General features: G+C 38.7%; 1 pseudogene across 1 annotated transcript in view; it reads left to right on the forward strand.

Annotated features, from left to right (window-relative positions):
- Positions 1-213: 213 nt before the first annotated feature.
- Positions 214-20,802, forward strand: part of LOC306853810 (Fanconi anemia group J protein homolog) — a 40,193-nt pseudogene continuing 19,604 nt past the window's right edge. The window contains exons 1-9 of the transcript in view: positions 214-593; positions 7,299-7,601; positions 13,662-13,878; positions 14,169-14,197; positions 14,349-14,481; positions 14,577-14,731; positions 15,312-15,480; positions 15,587-15,760; positions 15,898-15,983. The product of the transcript in view is annotated as a Fanconi anemia group J protein homolog (transcript). The remainder of the gene's footprint in view (positions 594-7,298; positions 7,602-13,661; positions 13,879-14,168; positions 14,198-14,348; positions 14,482-14,576; positions 14,732-15,311; positions 15,481-15,586; positions 15,761-15,897; positions 15,984-20,802) is intronic.

Below are 20,802 nucleotides of genomic sequence, written 5' to 3' on the forward strand. Positions count from 1 at the left end.
AAACCAGCAGTGGCTACTCCATGTCAGTGTGTGTGCCATAACCGAAATGCACACCTCACTTCCAGCAGCATAGCATCTAAACCACCTCTGATTGATCTTCCTTGTGAAGGTACTTCTGCTCAAGTAAACATATTTGCAATCAAAAAACGTGAAACACCATGATAAATTACTTAAATGTTGTCTGTTCTCATAGTGTATGTTTTCTTGTTTCAGCAGTCAAAAGTGACCAGTCTAGGAAGTCCACTTTGTCTTCCCGTCTCTCAGAAACTTCAGGCCTCTCTCTCCAATGGAGGACAAGATGATGATTTTAAGATTGACAGGAAGTGTATTCGTACACCAAACACAGAGCAGATGGTTACCTCGGCAAATAGCTTCTATTCCTGTGACATTGTTGATTGGCTTGTTGAGTCTTGTCACACTCAGTTTTTTTTTCCTTTCCACAGAGCAGCAAGCGAAGATGTCTCGAGCGAGGAGTGATTTACATTGATGATGAAGAGGAGGAGCAGAGACCGGTGCCCAGGGCTCAGAGTTGGACCATGGAATTGAACAGTGGTGCCAGATCTGACAGCGGCCAGTCGCAGCCACAGTGTTGTGTGAGTGCACCTCAAACACATTTTCTGCTCTTATCTCTAATTGGGAGACTATGATGTAATAAAGTGTTAATAATAGCCATGGAGAGCACTGTTTGATATTTCTCCTCATTTCATCATCCAATACCATTAAAGGGATAGTTTGCCCAAAAATGAAAATTCTGTCATGATTTACTCACATCATGATTCCCAAACCTGTATGACCACAAAAGAAGTTATTCTGAACACAAAAGAAGATATTTTGAAAAATGATGGTATCCAAACAGTTTTGGTTATCATTGACTTCCATTGTATGGAAATATACTAAGCATTTGTTTCAAAATATCTTCTTTTTTGTTCCATGGAAACAACATGAGGGTGAGTAAATGATGACAGAATTGACATTTTTAGGTGCACTATCCCTACTTTTTTTATTTATTTATTTTTACCAAGGATGCCACTAGAGTAGTGTGTTATTAAAGAAATATAATATTATAATAAACAATTTTATAATTAATCATTAATTTGCAACTTATAATTATTAAATAAATTCTGTAATTGTATAAATGTAATATTGCATATGTTGTGTTATTTTATTGTTGACCACTTGGTGGCAGCAGAGGATGGCTCAAAACAGATTTCAAAGGTGCTTTGGAATATTATTGGATTTATTGCTGGGTTTTCTCACACTTCTGTTGGACACTTAATTATGTGTCTGTAAGCATGAATTATCTCTGTTAAATTATTGTAATTTGACTTGTACTGTGCCACAACAAGCCATATGACTCCACGTTAAATGTATGCATACATAGTTGCTTTCATCCTACATACAGTAGAATGGATGGCACCAAAGCAATGTCTGCGTCAATGCAAAACAGGGTTATTATAGATGTTTGAGGATGCTAGATTTGTTTAGTTTTAGCCTGTAGACATTGTGGGAAGGCCTTTTGGATTTCACTTTGGAAATCTGCCTGACCTTTGTTCATAATTTTGATAACCTTAAACAAACAATTGGCAACTCATCATTTTCCATCAAGCAGAAATTCTCCTAATCTGGGTTTATGAAGTGGTATTATGAAGATAGTTTATTTGTTTTGGTGAGAGATGCTGACATGTAGGGCTATAAAATGCAGTAAAAGCCTCTTAGAAAATCTGATGCAATGTAACAAACACCACAGGTATTCACATGGCCATTGGTGAAAAGAATCTGTGTCAGTGTGATCGTCCTGTCACACCGTAGGACATATTGCTTACAACTGGCACAACGGAAAAGGAGTGACTTGTGCTATGCGTTCCTCAAGATTGGTGGACTGTCACCGAAGAGGACGGCCCTGGCCTGATGGGCGGTCCGATGAGTGTGTTGGGTAAGGGGGAGAAGAGAAAGCAGGCCTTAGGTTTCACTCTCTCACCTGACACCGTTCTCGACCCCTGCCAGCACTGACTGACATATTCAATGGGCCCTTTGAAGTGAGCTCCAGTTTAATTAAGAGGTTTGCCTTGCTTGGCAGTGATCTGTGAAAGCCTGGGATAAATATTGAATGGGGTTCACCCGCTGGTTACGGCGCTCCGGGGATAAACAGGTGCTTTGTGAGATTGGGGATTTGCAGGGTGGGGGCGCTCCGGGGCAGCTATCAGGAGGGCTATAGGGAGTAAAGACCTCACTGAAATGCTTCGCTCGCTGTCTCTGTCTCTCGCCCACTATCTCTTTCTCTCTCTGTCCATCTGTATGGTGAGGGTGCAGTGGCCCAGGCAGGCGGACAGTGTGAGATTTCAGTCTCTCAGGTGTCAGGCTCTCAGAACCAGCCTGTTGAAATGCAGTCTCCATTGTTCGTGCTCACACTCAGACCTGCATCTTCCACCACAGGGCCATTGTAGAGCGCAGACAATCTAGCCTCACCATCTCAAACACAGGAGCTGCTCTCTCCACACCTCACCTGGCAAACAGAAATGCCACTGTCTGACAGAACAAACCCAGCTTTTATAATGTTTTTCACCAGTAACTGATAAGTACTTGGTAGAATCCTCCACCTCTTCACACAGGAATTTAACAATTCCTGTTCTGATACTGATTCGTCTTAATTCTACTTTCTTAATGGTTTCACTAAAGATTATTTTGAATTTGAGTTTGTTATTCAGTTTCACCAGGTAAGATCCTTTGTTTTACCAACTTCTTGTGCAAGGCCTCCTTAATCTCTCTCTTCAGCACATTTCGAGGAAAAAAAAAATCTGCAATTAACAATAAATCATCCTTCTGACACTTTTCAAATTGTTCTTCTGTAGGAGCGATCATACATTTTTCAGGTTCAGATTTCGACGTCATAGTAAACCCTATACTTCCTCCCTCACTTGATGAAAACCACCAGGCAAACACGAGAAAAAAAAAACTCTGCAAAAGCAGCGAGTACGCAAATACACAATTTCATACCTTGTCACTAAACGTGCCATAAAATTAATATGACGAGCCCCCAATTTCATGTTACGTCCCATCTAGGGGTAAAGGACGCAACATGAAATGAAAGAGTGGAAGCAGGGAATCTTGGGTTTTAATGAAACCAAACAAAATACAACAGTCAAATAAATAAGGGCATTTTCTTCGGGAGTTGACATGGCCAAAATAACAAACAAAACTTTCTTACTTTTAAAACCTCTTACCTAAACCAAACCCTTGCCAAAATAAAACAATATATTAACCTAACTTCCTAGCCAAAAAACAGAGACCAAAAGGTTTACAATAATGGTGTCAAACGCCTTACTTTCCCAAACTCTCAAAATTTACAATGATGTAAATTACCTCCCCTCCTCTCCCTCCTGCGATTAGATAAAACAACTTTAGCACAATGATTGAACTTTATTAGTTGCTGTGTTTTTAAATTCATTAAAAAGAAACGGTTCATTAAAGTTGTTTACTTGGGAGTCTTTTGACTTTTTGTTTATGAGCCAGTTGGTTTTAGTGAATCAGAATCATCAGCTTAAGAATCGTACTTCACTGGTTGTGTTTTTGATTCTTAAAAAAAGAAACGGCTCAACCGTTGTTCACTATAGGGAGTCTTCTGACTTCATTAATCGCAGTCTGTGTTTAAATCACTAAAAACACCTGCCTCATAAGTTTATTTGCTTGGGAATCTAACTTCACATGTATGATTTTGATTAATTAAAAAGTGTTTTATAAAAATCATTCACCTGGAAATGTTTTAACTGTGTTGTTCTTGCTGTATGTTTTTTACAAGCTACTTGTTTTTATTAAATCAGACTCATTATTTCAGGAATCAGACATTACTAGTTATGCTGTATGTTTCTGATTAAAAAATAACCCAATCATGAAAGTTGTTCACTTGGGAAGCTTTTGAATTTGTTGATCACACTCTCTGTGTTTGATTAATTAAAAGCAACTGGCTCGTAAGAGAATCTGACTTTACTAGTTATGCTGTATGTTTTTAAATAATTTAAAAGGGCCGGTTCATAAACGTCATTTGGTAAACTGGCTTTATTGGTCCTGCTCAATGTATTTGATTTACTAAAAACAGCTGGCTCCTAAGAGTCATTAGCATGGGCAATGGACTACACTTAGTGCTGTATGTTTTTGATTCATTAAAGAGAACCAGGTCCTAAAAGTCTTTTGGCTTCATAGGTTGCACTGTATTTTTTTTTTTATCCAAAAAGAAGTCAACTTATTGGGGTAATCTGCTCGACACCGGTCGTGCTGTATGTTTTATGATGAATAGAAAATACTTTCCAACTCACTTTCATTTTGCACGTGCTGAAACTGTTAATGCACTTAATGTCATGAAGATCATTCGATTCTGGTTTGGAAAAAAAATATCCCTAAAATACACCATATAGTGACCAGCAGTTTATTTTATGTATTTGTAGTATGTGTGCTGGCCCTGAACTGTAACTAGTTGTTAGGCCCCACAAGAGCTGTGAAACGCTTTCATTGTACACCAGTGCTTCTACAAACCCCCAAAGACACTTTCCCAATATCCTTGCTCATTTTTTGTGCCAGAACAATGGCCACATTTTCTTAGCCGAGCATTGAGCTGCTAGATGCATCTACAGGTGTCTGCCCTGACTGGAACAGCATGCTTGGGTTAACGCTCCCACACAATGCCACGCACTGTTTTATTAGGAGCCGCTGTTGAGGCCTGGAGTGGCCTGAGGTGTAGCTCTCTGCTCCACTGATATCAGTGCCTCGTCATGAAAGAATGCGCCACTCTGCCTGAATGTGTCTGTGGCCGCAGGTTTGGCCAATGGAAGCTGTTATCTGCATTCCAGGGGTGTCTTATTTGCTGTGCGGTAGCGAGATGGGCCGAAACTGGCAGGCTGCGTGTAACGGATACCCTTGTGTCAGCTGTTTCCTGCACGGCTGCTGACAAGGCCTCCCATTCACAATCAGCCCTTTCTCTCCCCCCTGCGATGAATAAGTAATTATTCGGTATAGGAGGCTACTAGAATACTTGGACTAGCCTATTGAATATGGCAGCAGCAGGTAAGGTGATCGGCAGGGCCGTAACTCTTCCTGCGAAGCCGTAACCTTAGCTGCTGCCAGCTCTCTGTTTATTTAGCACGTCGGCCTGGGTCTTTGTCTCATCAGGGGACAGTTTGCAATACGGCTCACTTTCGGTTCCATTCTATCACTTACTGCAATATTTAATGACAAACAAGGTTTGAGAAGCAGCTCGGGTAACCAGAGCTGGACCTCTTCAGTGGAGTGCAGGCTAAAGGACAGCTTGATCCCTGATGTGAAGGTGTAACACACGCCATGACTTAGCATTTGCTTATGAGGGATAATCTTGCTGTCACTCTTAGGAAAAGACAAAAACCTACTGTTATTTTGAAGGACTGAAGCAAGACGGATAGAGGAGATTTCATTTATTGGTATCAATCAATATTGGATATTTAATTGTACATGCTCATTTAGATTACCTTTGCCACCATCTGATGCTCACTTCAAGTTCAAAACTAATTTTAATGTAAATACAATAAAAAATTAATAACAGAAGTAAATGTAATCTTTAGTAAATTTAAAAATTAACAAGAATTTTTCATATGCATAATGTTGTGATGGTTAAATTAACTTGGAATATTTACAATTATTGACGTAACACTTTACAATAAGGTTCATTAGTTAACAATACTTCTAGAGCATTTATTAATCTTATTTAATGTTCATTTCAGCATTTACTAATGCATTATTAAAATCACAAGTTCTGTTTGGTAACATTAATGCACTGTGAACAAACAATGAACGACTATTTTTATTTACTAACATTAACAAATATTAATAAAGAGTGTAATAAATGTAGTGTTCATTGTTAAAGTTAATTAATACATTAACTAATGCTATAAATAAGCTCTGCATTATTAGTACAGTCAAAACTTTGAATAGTTTTTTTAATAGAAATTAAATAATGATCTAGACCAGTTTGCCATTTACAGTTTCTTTGACCTTGATTGATTGATTGATTGATTGATTGATTGATTTTATTTAAACATGTTTTGTAAGCATATGTATATTGCCGTTCATAAGTTAGTGGTAGTTGTAAATTTTTTTAATCTCTTGTGCTCACCACGTCTGCATTTATTTTATCAAACATACAGTAAACGATTAATATTGTGAAATATTATTACAATTTAAAGTTGTATTATGTATTCCTGTCATAGCAAAACTGAATTGTCAGCAACAATTACTCCAGTTTTCATTATCAATGTTGAAAACAGTTGTGCTTCTGAATAGTTTTGTGAAAACTTAGATATTTCAGTATTCTTTAATGACTAAAAAGTTCAAAAGAACATAATTTATTTGAAATAGAAATGTTTTGTAACAGAAATATGTCTTTGTCACTTTTGATCAATTTAATTTGTTGGAAAAATCTTACTGATCCCAAACTTTTGAACTGAATTGTTTTAACATTTTATCATGCTTAAATCCATTCGGCAGAATTCTGCAGATTTTTCTCACTAAAATCAGTGCAGAATTCTGCTGAATGGATTTAAGCATGGTAAAATGTTAAAACAATACAGTTGTAAAGTCAATTAAAAATCTATTTATAAAAACTGCTTACGCCATCTGCGCGTACCTATCAGCAACAATTATCAACCTGATTCATTAACATACAGTGAAAGATTAAGCTCACTAATCCTCAATGCGAAGAAATATTCACTCTGTCCAGTTCCTTTATAACAGTTCCTATATTAAATATTGCAGGCATAGCAGTTCACATATACTGCAGATTTAAACACTTCACAAACTTTTCTTGTTTTATGCATGCAGTATTTCAGTACTCAGACAATACTACCGTTTCCCACAAAATGAAGCAGGGACTCTCTGCTTGACACCAGCTATGTTACACATGAGTTGTGTGTCATTCCTATGAATGGAAGGGAAAGTGGGACACTTAAAATGCTCATACCATCCTCAAGATCAGTTTCACCAACTAGAGCTGGCTGCAGGCAAGCATAGCCCTTTGTGTGAAAGCTGCAATTAAAGAGATCCAATCAGAGGGGCCAGTAGCATGAACAATGGCACGGTCTAAAATTACAGTCTTGCTTGGGGTCATTCCGTCTTGACTTATAGCATTTTCCTGTTATGTGAATGATTATCTATATGACCGCTTATACAAAAGGCTTTTCATGATCTGGACAAACAAGGGCTGTAGCATTGCTTGAAGTAGGTTGTTTCTCTTTGTAATGTTTATGCTTGACTTGTTTTTCTCTCTTTGTATTCCACAGTCTCCTGTGTCTTGTTCACTCTGTTCTTGCGTCGACCTCAAAGCAGGACAGAAAACGGTTGAAAAGTCCAAGGACAGTGATAAAGACAAAGAGGGAAGTGGAAGGAAAAAGATCCCAAAGATCTTCTTCGGCACTCGTACTCATAAGCAGATCACACAGATCGCACGGGAGCTAAAACGGACGCTTTACTCCACCGTGCCCATGATGATACTGTCCAGCCGAGACCACACCTGTGTCCATCCCGAAGTGGTGCCTCATGCCAACCGCAACGAGCGCTGCAAGGAGCTGCTGGAGGCCAAGAACGTGAGTCAGCCCCTTCCCATGTTACACCATGTGACATTGCAACCACCTTTGAGCACAGGTTCTTCATTCATCTGTCATCATTAGAGCCTCTCAGAGGGATAAAAGAGAGTAGACTTAGACATCTCCTGGTTCACTGAGTTCAAGGCCTGAACCCTGAACTCTGCCAATATTAGTCTTTTGAGAGAAACCTAAAGATCATCAATGAATCTCTTTTAGGGATGCTCATTTTAACCGGTTAACCCTTGACCCACCAGACGAATTTTGACTGATTATTACAATCAGTTAAATGGTTTAAAAAGTAATTCATTTATTTATTTTTTCAGTAGGCCAATCAATCAAAATATTTTAAAAGGTTTGCTGCATGGTTAAAATATGCTACGCATATAAAAAACGCTATGCGTTTTTTAGAGAAAAAAATATATAAATAGGGTATAAGTCGCATTATATTATTTCATTCAGAAATAGGCCTAATGCCGACGTGAAATGTTTACAAACATTATAATAAACACTGTAAACATAGCTAGGCTATTTTAGTTCCCCTCACTCCACAACAAATCCTTTCAATTTAACAGGATTTAGAAAAGAACAAGAATTAAAAATATAAGAAGCTATAGCTATATAAACAACAAGCCAAAACAAATTAATTTATGCTTAAACAAAACGGAAACCAACGTTGGGTCTTTCATTCGATAAAATCAAATGTTTCTGTATATCGCCAAAATATTATTTATTATGTAAAATTTTACGCATTTACACGTTGCAGAAAGAGAGAAAGTAAGGAAAGGATGAGTTTAAGAGAATGAAAATGTGAAATCCCAAGTTTACAGCAATATGTTCAATTGCATAGACCTGAACAACCATCAATCACTTATTTAACCCTCGCTTTGAGTTTCTCAATGAGGCAAAAAATTATATTAAATACACCGATTCAGTTAGAAACTGGAGGTGTTGCTTGCTTGCTTTGCCTGTGTTAAGGGGTTTCCTTTGTGTCTCGTTGTCCTTGCAGATCGGGGGGTTCCCCGAAGTGTCTGATTGGTTGAGAGTTCCGTAGTCTTTAAAGTGAAGTCTTGGGCGTTGGCTGAAGATGCGGAGTTGGTCTGGTTGAAGTTTGAAGCGAGTGCAGTTGGAACTGGACTTTGCAGCAAACTTACATTAGAACACGAAACTCCACTGAAAGAAAAGAAACTAAAGTAAAAGAATAAGAATAAAAGGATGTAACGAGACTAGGTGGTTTTCTTCTCATTGTGGTAGCAGCTGGCACGTGGGCCAGAGCATGCTCAAAGAGCAGCGTCAAAACGCGGTGGCAAAAGTGAAGAAGAGGAGAAGGGAGAGGACCAAGAGAGAGTTTGATGGTGTCCTGAGTTTTTAAACTCTGCTTTCAGACCGTCCTATCTGGACGTCTTGACCAATTAGATGCTGTCCTTGCTCGGGGTATTGTTTTGTTTCTCCACCCAATCAATAAATCAACATGTTAAATGGTCAGTCACATGTCCGAACTTTACAAGCTCTTGCAAAACATACTTTTGAATGCGATTTCTATAACCAGAATATGATACATTTTACAAAGAATTAATTGAAGAATTAATTGAATTTTCAAACTCATACATACCAAACATGAATATTACTCTTTAGGGCTTAAGCTATTCAATACTTATTAAAAGCAAGACATACACAATAAGTGATTAAAACAAGGATAGTCAAATGTGTGGGTTACATACATAATATGCAGTTATGCATAGAAATTATTAGTTTCATTAAAAATTGAAAATGAAAGTCTTTTAAGATGATTTTAGGTGCATATGGAAGCAGACAGTCTTTGTCTTGTATGGGGGAAGACCCCCCAAGAGAGTCTGTAGCTCGTGATTTTCTATTACAAGTTTACATGTGACTGCAATCTCTTTGACCATCAGTCTTGAATACTTGCCCCAAATTTGACGGTATCCTTCCTGAATTGGAATTATCAATAAGTGTTCCTTTGTCTCACGGTTGTAAGTTGTTCTGTGAAAGAGGCTTGCTGGTTAGTTTGCTTGCTTCAGACTAGTTGGAGCTAGGAATCTGATTTACGACGTTATCCTGTTTTCTTGGGGCCTCTCTGAATTCCAGCTCCTCAGGTTTCAATGTTCTGGTGCATCTTAAATTGTCTGATTCAGTCTCTGATATCCTACAACGGCGATACGGTGATAACGCTTAACGCCACAGATTTTATTACATATTTAAACTGAGCTGTGTGTTTTTTCCATATGTTTGACTGACTGTATTTTATTATGATAATGAACAGGCTGCATTTAGGGTTGGGCGCCGAACTCGGTACTTTTAAGGGTACCGTCCGAATTGCGTCGGTACTACAGAGTACCGATTCACATTAAATCATTCGGTACCAAATTTCCATACCTGAGATCATATTTGGGCGCATGCGAGAGAGAGAGAGAGCACTTGTCAGTGGTGCTCAGGATCTGTAAATCATTCGCCATCATCCTCAGTCATCTCTCCTTACTCTGTTTATGTGGTAAGTGAAATCTTATATACTGTAAAGTAACTATAACAGGCAATCGTTATGTGTTTTCCGTGTCTTTCTGAATACGGATTCACACTTCGGGCACACCCCCTAACTCCCCCCTACCCCCCAATGTCATCGTCCATCGCGATGTTTCACTTTAGACATCGTCCAATGCCAGTTTTGTAGACATCGCCCCACCCTAATGTGTATATATATATATGTATGTGTGTATTCTCCACTCGCAGAAGTGCTGCAGGTGTGTGATGTGATATGATATATGACCATGTGAATCCTCATGTTCTGTTGTTTGCTGCTTTTTGCACATGTAAAATGAATCCCCGGAAAACAAATGTTAGTATTTTTAAAGGGTCACAGACATTTATACATTCTAATTTAATTCAATTCTAATTTAAAATAATCTTGTCGGTTAACGAGCGGCGGTTGTCGGTTAGGAGAAATAACCGAAATGAACATCCCTAATCTCTTTATCTCGATTGTCCTAAAATCTCCACTTATATTTAGAGTAAAAGTAATTCTAAGAAACGCAAATTCTGGATACATTAGGCGAAAAAAGCTTACCCCCGGTTTCACAGACAAGGCTTAAGCCTAGTACTAGACTAAAATGTAAGTCTGAGCTGTTTTAATTGAAAGAAACTTGCACTGACTGATCGTAAAATATATCAGTGCCTTTGTTTTGTCTCAAGATGCACACCGGTAATGTTTTTTTTTTTTTTCAAAGCATATTTATAAAAATCACTTAAATGTCCTAATTGAACTATGGCCTAATCCTGGCTTAGTCTAATGGTGCGTTCACACCAGACGCGAATGAAGCGTTAAGCGCGAGTGATTTACATGTTAAGTCAATGCAAAGACACGAATAGGCATCCTGCGGCGCGAATTGAGCGTTTTGGGCGTTTGACGTGCGTTGAAAAATTAGAAAAATCTGAACTTTGGCGGATATTCGCACCGCGCTATCCAATCAGGAGCTTGCTCTAGTAGTGACGTGATTACGAGCAGAGGCAGAAATCCGAAACAACAATAGAGGACAAAATCATTGTCGCTGTATGTGGATACCTGGAGCTGTACCATAGACCAAAGATTACCTGTTAGATTTACCCAAAATGAATGATATCTTATGCTTATCTACTACAGAGACATCAGAGCAGCGGCAAATGTCAGAAGGACTAGCCGAGGTTATGCTCCTCTCTTCGGGATACATGAGCACAAGCGCCCGGTGATCGCCTGGAGCTCACGGCTCCGAAATCGGCAAAGCACATTTTCAAATAGGCGCTGTTTTTATAAATAAACCGCAGATTTGAGTTTTAAACAACTACATTCTCGGCTGAAATACACGCGTCCAGTGTTTCCATAGCACATAAAGTTCAACTACCCTCTCAACAAAATCCATGTCAGCCATTTCGCAACGAGACTGGAGCCGCCTGGCAAGAAGCCCCTCCCATGACGCAAATTTGCGTCTGTTGTGAAGCGAATTTCATGAAGCGAGTAAACTCAAAATGTTCAAGCGTCCAACTAGTGTGTCCAACTGGTGTGAACGCACTGTAAGCCCTGTCTGTGAAACCGGGCCTTAATGTATTACTAAAAGTACTTATTTTAAATTTAGCATGAGTTGTCAGCACCAATAGCCTTGTGGACAGTGCTCCAACATACAGCGCCGTTGCACTACGTCAGTTCTGATCTGTCCTATCGTAATAAAGGTGAAAATGCCAAAAATAAACCTTTAAAAACTGAAATTAGCCTATTTTTGGAATCATTTAAATTTGATTTAATATTTTTATAATTTTTCATATTCTAGATATTCTATGAATATTAGAATATTTTATCATAGAAATAAGTAAAGTTTAACTTTATAATATTTATTTCTTCTTACTGTTTGTATAGCAGTATAGATGTCAAAACATTGCAATTGTGCTTGCGTTGTTCAGTGCAATGATGACTTTATTCAAACAGAAAGTGTAGTGTTACATAGTATTTGGAAAGGATTACATTAACATAATTTCAGCAGAAGCCACTTTCAAACCAAAGATCTTCGTCAATGCGGTAAATCCATGTGACTAACTTGAACCCGTTGTGAAATCTGCATGGGAAATCTTTCACATGGAATTCCTGATGCCTATTGCCCACAAAATTCACTGAACAGCAGTAAATGTGGCCGCACCCTAACAGTTTCTGTCTGCATTGTTGGCCTGTTTTCTTTGGCTGCAAAGAGCATTTGACTGAAGATTGTCAGTTTTGGTGGTCCAAATTGGTGGTACATTATTAGAATGGTCTCATTTTTAGATTTTTTTTCGTGATAATTGTGTTTTGTGTGTGTATAGCAAAACATAACCCCTTCACCCACTATTTCCTCTGCCCTCCTAAGTGTACAGGTCATGGCTTGTGCCCTATTCATCCTTAAGTGTTGGGCCCAAGTAGTGATCAACTCATCATGAATTTGTTAGCCACTGAAAGTCTTGAATTGGATCTTGTGAACGGAGATTGACCCACTCTTTTCTGTGGAACCAAACACCTTGTTTCCTGATCTTCACAGGAGCCTGCAGGCCAAACAGCAAGTGTGGCCACTTATTCTGTGAACCCTCTTCTCCTTTCACTTGTAACACTGTCGTAAGAAAAGAAGACGAGCTGGCGACCCTGAAACGCAAACCCTTGATTTAAGGTTTCACAAACTTAATCTCCGTCACCAAAGCTGTGGAGAACAGTTGCAGGCAATAATATCCCCAATCAGTCATACAGACCTTTTTTGTTGTGCAGCCTTGTCAAAGGCTTCAAACGCACTGTTCCAGTGGGAGCTTCGGTATTGTCCGTGTTGCTTAGTCTCTGACCATCGGACAGCCTGCGTAATAATACTTATTATGCTGTCACCACAGGTGTCCACTCACCTCTCAACTGTGTCGTGCCCCTGCACATGAAAGCGGGGAAGACCGTGCTGACAACCCCGCTCAGAGAGAGGAGAGAATGAGCTGTCATTTTCCTCATCCTCCCTGGGGCCCCATCTCTTGTGTCTTTATATGAGCCCCACTCCGAGTCTTTATTCCGCTCTCCTGGTCTTACTGAATGGCTGAAGAGCATAGGCCTTTCAGACACTTGTCGTTAGGTCGCACACCCCTCAGCAATGCCATCATCACCTTCATAAGAGTTGGAGGACAGGGGGATAAAAACGGCATGATCGGGTTGACATTTATCCTGTGCTCTCATTGACGGCTAATCCCTCTTTGAGTATGTATACTGGAAGCTGCCATCAGCCTTTCAGCAGCATGTTACAGGTTCCAGTGAATCACGAAACAATGCACAGATGCTTCCCTTTTCTGCAGGAAGACACCTGCCTAAATAATTGTACAAAAACTCAGGGAACTGTGTCCCATAAATGTGGTTTAATTTCATCAAATATCCAAATTTGTTTTAATACAAGAACAGTTTGAATCAGTTCATGCATTCCCTGGGATTCAAACTCACAATCTTGGTCTTGCTGGTGCTTGCTAAGCATCTCAAACATTGTTCATAAATATTATTATTTGGGTGTGTTTATATATTTCCATGTTTTTCAGGGTCTGTCATGTAGGTACTACCACAATGTGCATAAAATGCGTGATCAGAGCACTTTGGGTTCATGGGCTACATCAGGCCTGGGACATTGAGGATCTGGTCCGTCTTGGGGGTAAGCTACGGTCCTGTGCTTACTACGCAGCTCGGGAGCTCATGCAAGATGCCTGCATCGTGTTCTGTCCTTACAACTACCTGCTGGACCCCCTCATTCGTGAAAGTGTGAGCATCAATGCATAAGCTACTATGTAATCTATATAATTTATATAATATAATGTAAAATGTAGGGCTTTTTTGCTTTACATAAATTTAAGACTTTTTTGCTGTGTTTCAGAAAAAAACAAATGAGATGATTAATTTCTGTTTTTGATGTGTGTATAAAAACACTACATTTATTAGAGTAATATATACACTAATAAATTAAAATGATTAGATGGATGGAATGTTGACACACAACATTCGGCGCGATCAGCACAGGCCTGTTTATCATCCACAGTTTATCATCTTAGTAGGATATCCATGTTCTGCTTTATCATGAGATGTAATAATATGTCAGAGATCTGCTTTCTGAAGATTCTTGATATTTCTTTATTTGGACAAATCTGTAATTTGTGTTAACTTGGAAGCTTAATATTGCTCTTTGAAAGAAATGAAGTTAAATTCATTATGTTTGTTTCCTTAAAATTCTATAGTTGGGTGCAGGAAAGCTGCAATAGCTTGGAGGAGCGTGAATATGAATTTTCCTGTATGGTCTGGACGGAGACCGAGATTCTTGGCATCTTCCATGGCCTTGGCATCACAGCAGACACCTTCTCTTTGCTACAGGTATCCTTCCTCCATGTATCTTCCTCACCTTTGACCAGGAGTATACTAACAGTCTATCCTCTTTTTTTTATCTGACTTGTCTCTGCTTTGTGTAGAAAAACCTGGCAGCGGTGCTGGAGAAGGAGGAGCGGATTGGACTAGTGAACGGGAGAGAAGACGTGGTGCAGGTTCCCACCATCAGCTCCAACACTCAGTCAATGCTCAAAAGCCTCTTTATGGTGCTGAAATTTCTTTTCAGACAAAATTGCAGGTCATTATCATAAACTACCCATCATTCTTCTTACCTTACTATCTCTAAAAAGGTTTTTGGCCGTGATTTTTAATTGGAGTTTTATGTCTTTTAGCTGTAAGGCTGTCTTTATGCTGGTGTACTCCTAAAAGTTGACCAGATTTAAGTGTGAAATTTACAGAGGAACCATAAATTCAAAATAAACTGCAAGAAGTAAAACAATGAATTTTTTTGCTACTGATGTTTAAATCAGAGATGCTATTAAAATATTGCTGTCCTAATACTATCATACTTGCAAGTCGCAGGATAGTGAGGGTTGGTGAATTTATTTAAATGACACAGTCTTCAGGAAACTAAAATAAACTATAATATTGGAAGCAAAATCAACACAAATGTATGTTCAATTATTGACATGTCATCCAGCCCTAGTTTAATGAATGAAAATAACTTCCAAGGTATTGTAGTGTACTTGATAATCCTTGTCTTTGTAAAAGCTTTGATTAAATCTACATTCTCTAGTAAGCCACTTTAGTTATTCTACATTCATCTTAGTTTTACTTGATTTTTTACTTGCTATTTTTTTTATCGTGAAAATGTACAGGTTTGCAGATGATTACCGTGTGGCCCTCCAGCAGAGCTACATGTGGACCACCCAGCAGGACCTGCCTGACGCTCAGGCCTTTTTTGCACGACCCCAGCGTCGCCGACAGAGCACCCGCACCAAAACTCTGGTGCACACCCTGAGCTTTTGTTGCCTCAACCATGCTGTGGTAAGAGCAACTGTTTTTTCTGTAGTACTTTTAAAATCTCATTTGGATGTTGTCTGTATGAGTATGAATGATAAGCTGTTATGGCTGGTGATGTGTGTCACAACAGGCATTTTCATATATGAGCGGCTCAGTGTGGAGTATTGTGCTGACCTCGGGCACCCTCTCTCCCATGGGCTCCTTTTCCTCTGAACTGGGCATCAAATTCTCCATCCAGCTGGAGGCGAATCATGTAATCAGCAAGTCACAGGTCACCATTAAATATTTTAATATTAATATTTTTGTGGAAACAGTTACACTTTTTTTTATTCAGGATTCTTTGATTAACATAAAGTTCAAATAAATGCTGTTTTTTTTTTTTTTTTTTTTATGGAAATCTTTTATACAATTTTAAATGTCCCTTCTGTCACTTTTCATCAGTTCAATGTGTCCTTGCTGGGGCCCTGCTGTTGAAAGTCTGTCACACAGTGAGCCGAGGGGTTCTCTGCTTCCTGCCATCCTACAAGGTACGTACATCACTATTGCTCATACTTAGCAACTGCATAGCAATACAGTGGCAACTTTCTATTTCTTTGCTTATAAATAATGTGTGCAAAATGTAAGATTCTGAACCACTAGTTGTTGTTTTTTACGTAAGTCATGTCAGTTTGCTACTGCAGCTCTATAAAGCTGCCACTGGGAGGCCTTAGAGACCACAACTTTGCATTCCTGTAAACATGCTGATGTTTTCCATAAAATGCTATAAAAAAATATAATCTGCGTGCTGTGTAAGACTGGTTTCTGTCTGACATTCCGGTAGAGGATCCACTAAGCCATAACTCAAAACGTAACTGTTACAAAATCCAATAGCAGTGGTCAGATGATGACCATATGCGCTAATATGTAGCCGTAATGTATTATGGATAATGAACAAAACCTTTGAGTGCTGGCTCATGGTTTTTCTGTATCCCTTTTCAAGTAACCGGTTCAATTATTGAAAGCCATTGAGAAATACTTTGTTCCTCATTGTTTGTTACATTTAGCTCATGAATAATTCAGCCCTATTCAAGCTGCCTGTCATGATGCATCCTCAGAGGGGATGAATACCTTTCTTAAATATCTGTGTTTGTGTGTGTACATTTTAATGGTTAATGTACATTTAGTATACAATTCCAATATATTTCATCCAAAATATTTAGCCTACCAGGATCGTAGTATGCTTCCCCAACATTAACACAAGAATCAGTTTCTTTACATATTGACCACATAAATTCCCTATTGTATATCATGTCCATGTATGAATGTTCCATGTGGATTAATATTTAATCTGGAAACTGAACAGTTTAGGGACTCATTGGAGACTGTAGAGGTTCTGGAGCCTGAGAGTCCCGTCTGAGGAGGAGCAGACCATGTGTAGTCTCCAAACACCTCTCAACACTCCTGCTTGAACCCAATCTCTCCACTTCAAGGGACCATGTCGATGTGTGCCTGTTCTGGCTATTTGTCCACATGACACCAATTTTGCTGTACCACCCTCAGGCCCCTCAACAATATAATTCAGAGCTCACAAATAGAAATGCAAGCGCTTTACGGGTCTCAAGGTGCGGTTTTGCAGCTTCCAACCCGTCTCAGTTGGACCCTGTTAACCACATTGCCCCATGTTGTCTGGTATGACCTCATGACAAGAAGGGCTAAACAGCTAAGAGTGCCTACTTATTAAATGTGGGCTAGGAAAGGTGAAAAGATCTTTTGGAATCGCAGGATGCTTTTAAAGCAGATTAAGATAAGGGCCATTAGAACTAACGTCGCCAAGCTGTCTGTGTGAAGATGCATCTAAACTGGCGCCTGGTGCCTGAGGTGGGGTGAAAAGGAGGGGTTGGTGGATGTATCTGTACAACTTGCATCCTCTCAAAGTCAAAGTGCTCTACAGGGGGTCTGAGCATAGGCTATCTGCCCCCAAGGCCTCTCAGCATATTGTCTGCAGTCTCAGCAGTATCAGTAAAGGTACTAGAACACATGTGATTCAAAGAATTTCTATTACAGAGATACTGTATTTATTTATATAACAATCTTATGTTTTTTATTTTTATTGTAAATTGTGTGTGTATTTACACACACATATATATCCACCTTTTTCATAACGTTTTAAATTATAGAAGGCATTTCTGGTTTGGGGAAGTTCCACTCAAAAAGACTGCAACAAATCATTTCAAATTTTTCAAAATCAAATCATTTCAAGATTGCGCTACAAAAAAATTTTATTCGTCATTTTCACTGAGTGGGCTGTGCATTTTCATTCATTTTCTGTTTTCAGAAGTCCGGAGAATAATGTTAAGTTAGATATTAATGTGACATGATATAACAACATCTATAGAAATAGCTCTTTTCAGCCTGCTGCATTATATTCGTCCTAATTATTTTCATGTTTCCTTTTTATTCCACTGTAAGTAAATGAAAAAAGTACTTGAAAATACTGTGCTTTTTTGGTCTGCTCTCCCAATTTAATTTATGATATAAACCATGAATAATTCCCTGAAATGCACTAAGAATCTTTCATTTATCTTTTCATCATCTTTTCACTCCCCAAATCCTCATGTCTCTTTCCAGGTTTGATTTTACACGGATGCTGTAAAATGTAATTGTTACAAAATATAGACACACATTTCTATAATGTATTTAACTCGTCCGTTGCTGCAGATAGGATGAGGGTCTTTAGGAGTTATTCATGGTATGTTGAAAGAAATTTGTTAATGCTTGCTTTTACACTTTTAAATGTCCTTTTAATGATCGATGGTTAAAGGGTGAGTAAAATAATGTCACCTCATTGTACCCAGTTTTTGAAAACGCTTATTGCGTTCATAAATCGAACCTTTTGCTGATTGTTTACAGTGTAAATAGGGATGCATCGATCCGATACTCAGGATCGGTATCGGCTCCGATACTGGAATTTCTGCCGGATCAGGTATCGGTCAGACGAGACCGATCCAAATCCGATATTGTGTGTATATTATTCTGTGTTATTGTTAAGCCCCACGAAAGCACAAAAACATTAGAAAGCACCATAAAGTCAAAGTCCAAGTGTTCTGAAGCCGTTCCATAGTTTAATGTGAGGTACAGATGAACATTTAAGTCGTTAAATTCAAGTTCACGTAAATTGCTTCTGTCTGTCATCCTCCGTTCAGCATTCAAACTGTCATGTTCGGTTAAGACAGTCAAGACAGTCAAACTCTCTCCAAGAGCGCTCAATAACTGAGAGTTAAAACTGTTAAACGAAAAGGATCAATAAAGATTTAATAAGCTACGCACCAATATCTCTTTCCTTTGTGCTTTGAACTTCTCTATGGGGAGCTGTGCGCTGTGACTCCGTGCTGCTTCAAGCGCATCATTCTGCGCACGGGAAGCCAAAAGCACTTTGTGCTGCTCTCTATTGGAGCTTTTCCTATTATAGTGCTTTTGCGCAATGAAAGATTATTTATAGCGTTTTTTGTTCTGTCCTATCAAGGCTATTAATAATCTAATGTATAGCACAGTAATGGAGGCAGCAACATTTATGATATATATGATAGATGGGACTCCTCTATCATATGTCGCTGTCTTCATTGTGCTATACATTTAAAAGAAATGTCTTTTAATTTTGTAGTTTATATCTATAAATAAATACATATACTTGTTTACATTAATGTATTTTACAACAATACATAGAGCAATGTTTAACGTTTTACCAGATATAGTCCTTCGCATATTCACTTTTATTTGTTCCCCAGTAAATAATGTTATCACTAAATGTTTAGATTTTATAAAATTGTGCACTCGTGATTTTTCTAGAATAAATTTCACGCGTTTTCACTGATCGGACATCTATCTGATTTGTTAAAACGTTTCAATTTACACATGGCCACAAAGTCGCAAAATAGATATAAATCCGATCTTCAATTCCTGCGCTATATTTAAATGTAACGAAATTCACTTCAACAAAATCAAAAGATAAGCGCTGCATTTTATTAATTATCAGCTCATTTCAAGATCAAAGACCGCAATAGGAGAGCACGTGGCATCAGCACTGGAAAGAAAAGTTTGTCTTATACTTTTAATGAAGAGTATTGTGTTGATCGTCTGCGTCTTTCAGTTTCATTCGCGGCAGTTTGCGTGTCTTCTGAAGAGACTCAGCTACTCGTCTGCGGCGATGCGTATTGCATTAGCGCAGTCATATCTGACTATAATGTCATATAGCCTATAACACGGTCTCACACGTTTATTTTTATTTTTTACATTTTGGGACAAGTCAAATTTACATATGTGGTTTCAACAACCAGATGCGTTTACACATGTCCAGTTTCGTCTGGAATGCGGCCCAGACCACCTCCTGAAGTGGTTTGAGCGATCAGATTTATATTACAAAACGCTTGAAGTGACCAGGTGTAAACAGCCCCTATATATTTTTTCATGTTATTTTTCATTAAAATTAAGTTGTCTAATAGATTGTGTTTAACATAAAAAAGAGTGACACAGAAGTATAGAAATTCTACATTGATTTAAAAAAAAAAAAAAAAAACTGCGCTGGGATCAGATCGGATCGGAATTGGCCAATACTCAGAATTTTCTGGATCGGATCGGATCTGAAAAAATGGTATCGTTGCATCCCTAAGTGTAAACGGAAGTTACTCCCATTATTTGTGTAGGAGAAAGGTGAATATAATTTAAAGTTTTGACGATATATTAGCAGCAGTGCTGAATCCCACCACTAACTTCTCTTTTCTCAGACAATTCACATGTTTACTTATTAGCTTGAGGAAGTAAGATTGCCCTGCTCAAACTCCATCCATTTCAGATGTGTATCGAAGTAAATGCTTATGCGCTATGCTGTCATGCCACTGTAAAATGTGTAACTCTCTTTCTTTAAGCTGTCCATTAGTGAGGCAAGCCCTTATTCTATAGCTATAGCTCTTGACTAGATAACAACAGATTCATACTTCAGCAGATCTTGCTCTTTATCTGTGGAGTTCAGTTCTCACTGTTTGCCCCACACTAATGGCCTGCTCTGCGTCAGCGCTGAAGAGTGTGGGTTCTTGCAGGCTGGTGGCAGGGGCGCCACTCTGCTTCGTCCTTGGCGTGATCGTCACTGTGATATTTGACAGCTGAATTATTTACAGCAGCTACACGTCTTCTGCTGCTGCCACCAGGGCCCTATGTTTCATTTATGCCACCCTACAACCAAGTTTGTCCATTATTTAGAGGCCTTTTGCAAAGAAAAAAAACAGCAATGTGTTGCCACATGACAGAATGGCGTCAAGGTTGGAGGAAAATAGATAAAGAGCAGTGTAAGAGGCAGAGGAAATTAGAGAGAGA

Source organism: Barbus barbus (assembly GCF_936440315.1).
Source record: "Barbus barbus genome assembly, chromosome: 34".
Lineage (NCBI taxonomy): Eukaryota > Metazoa > Chordata > Actinopteri > Cypriniformes > Cyprinidae > Barbus > Barbus barbus.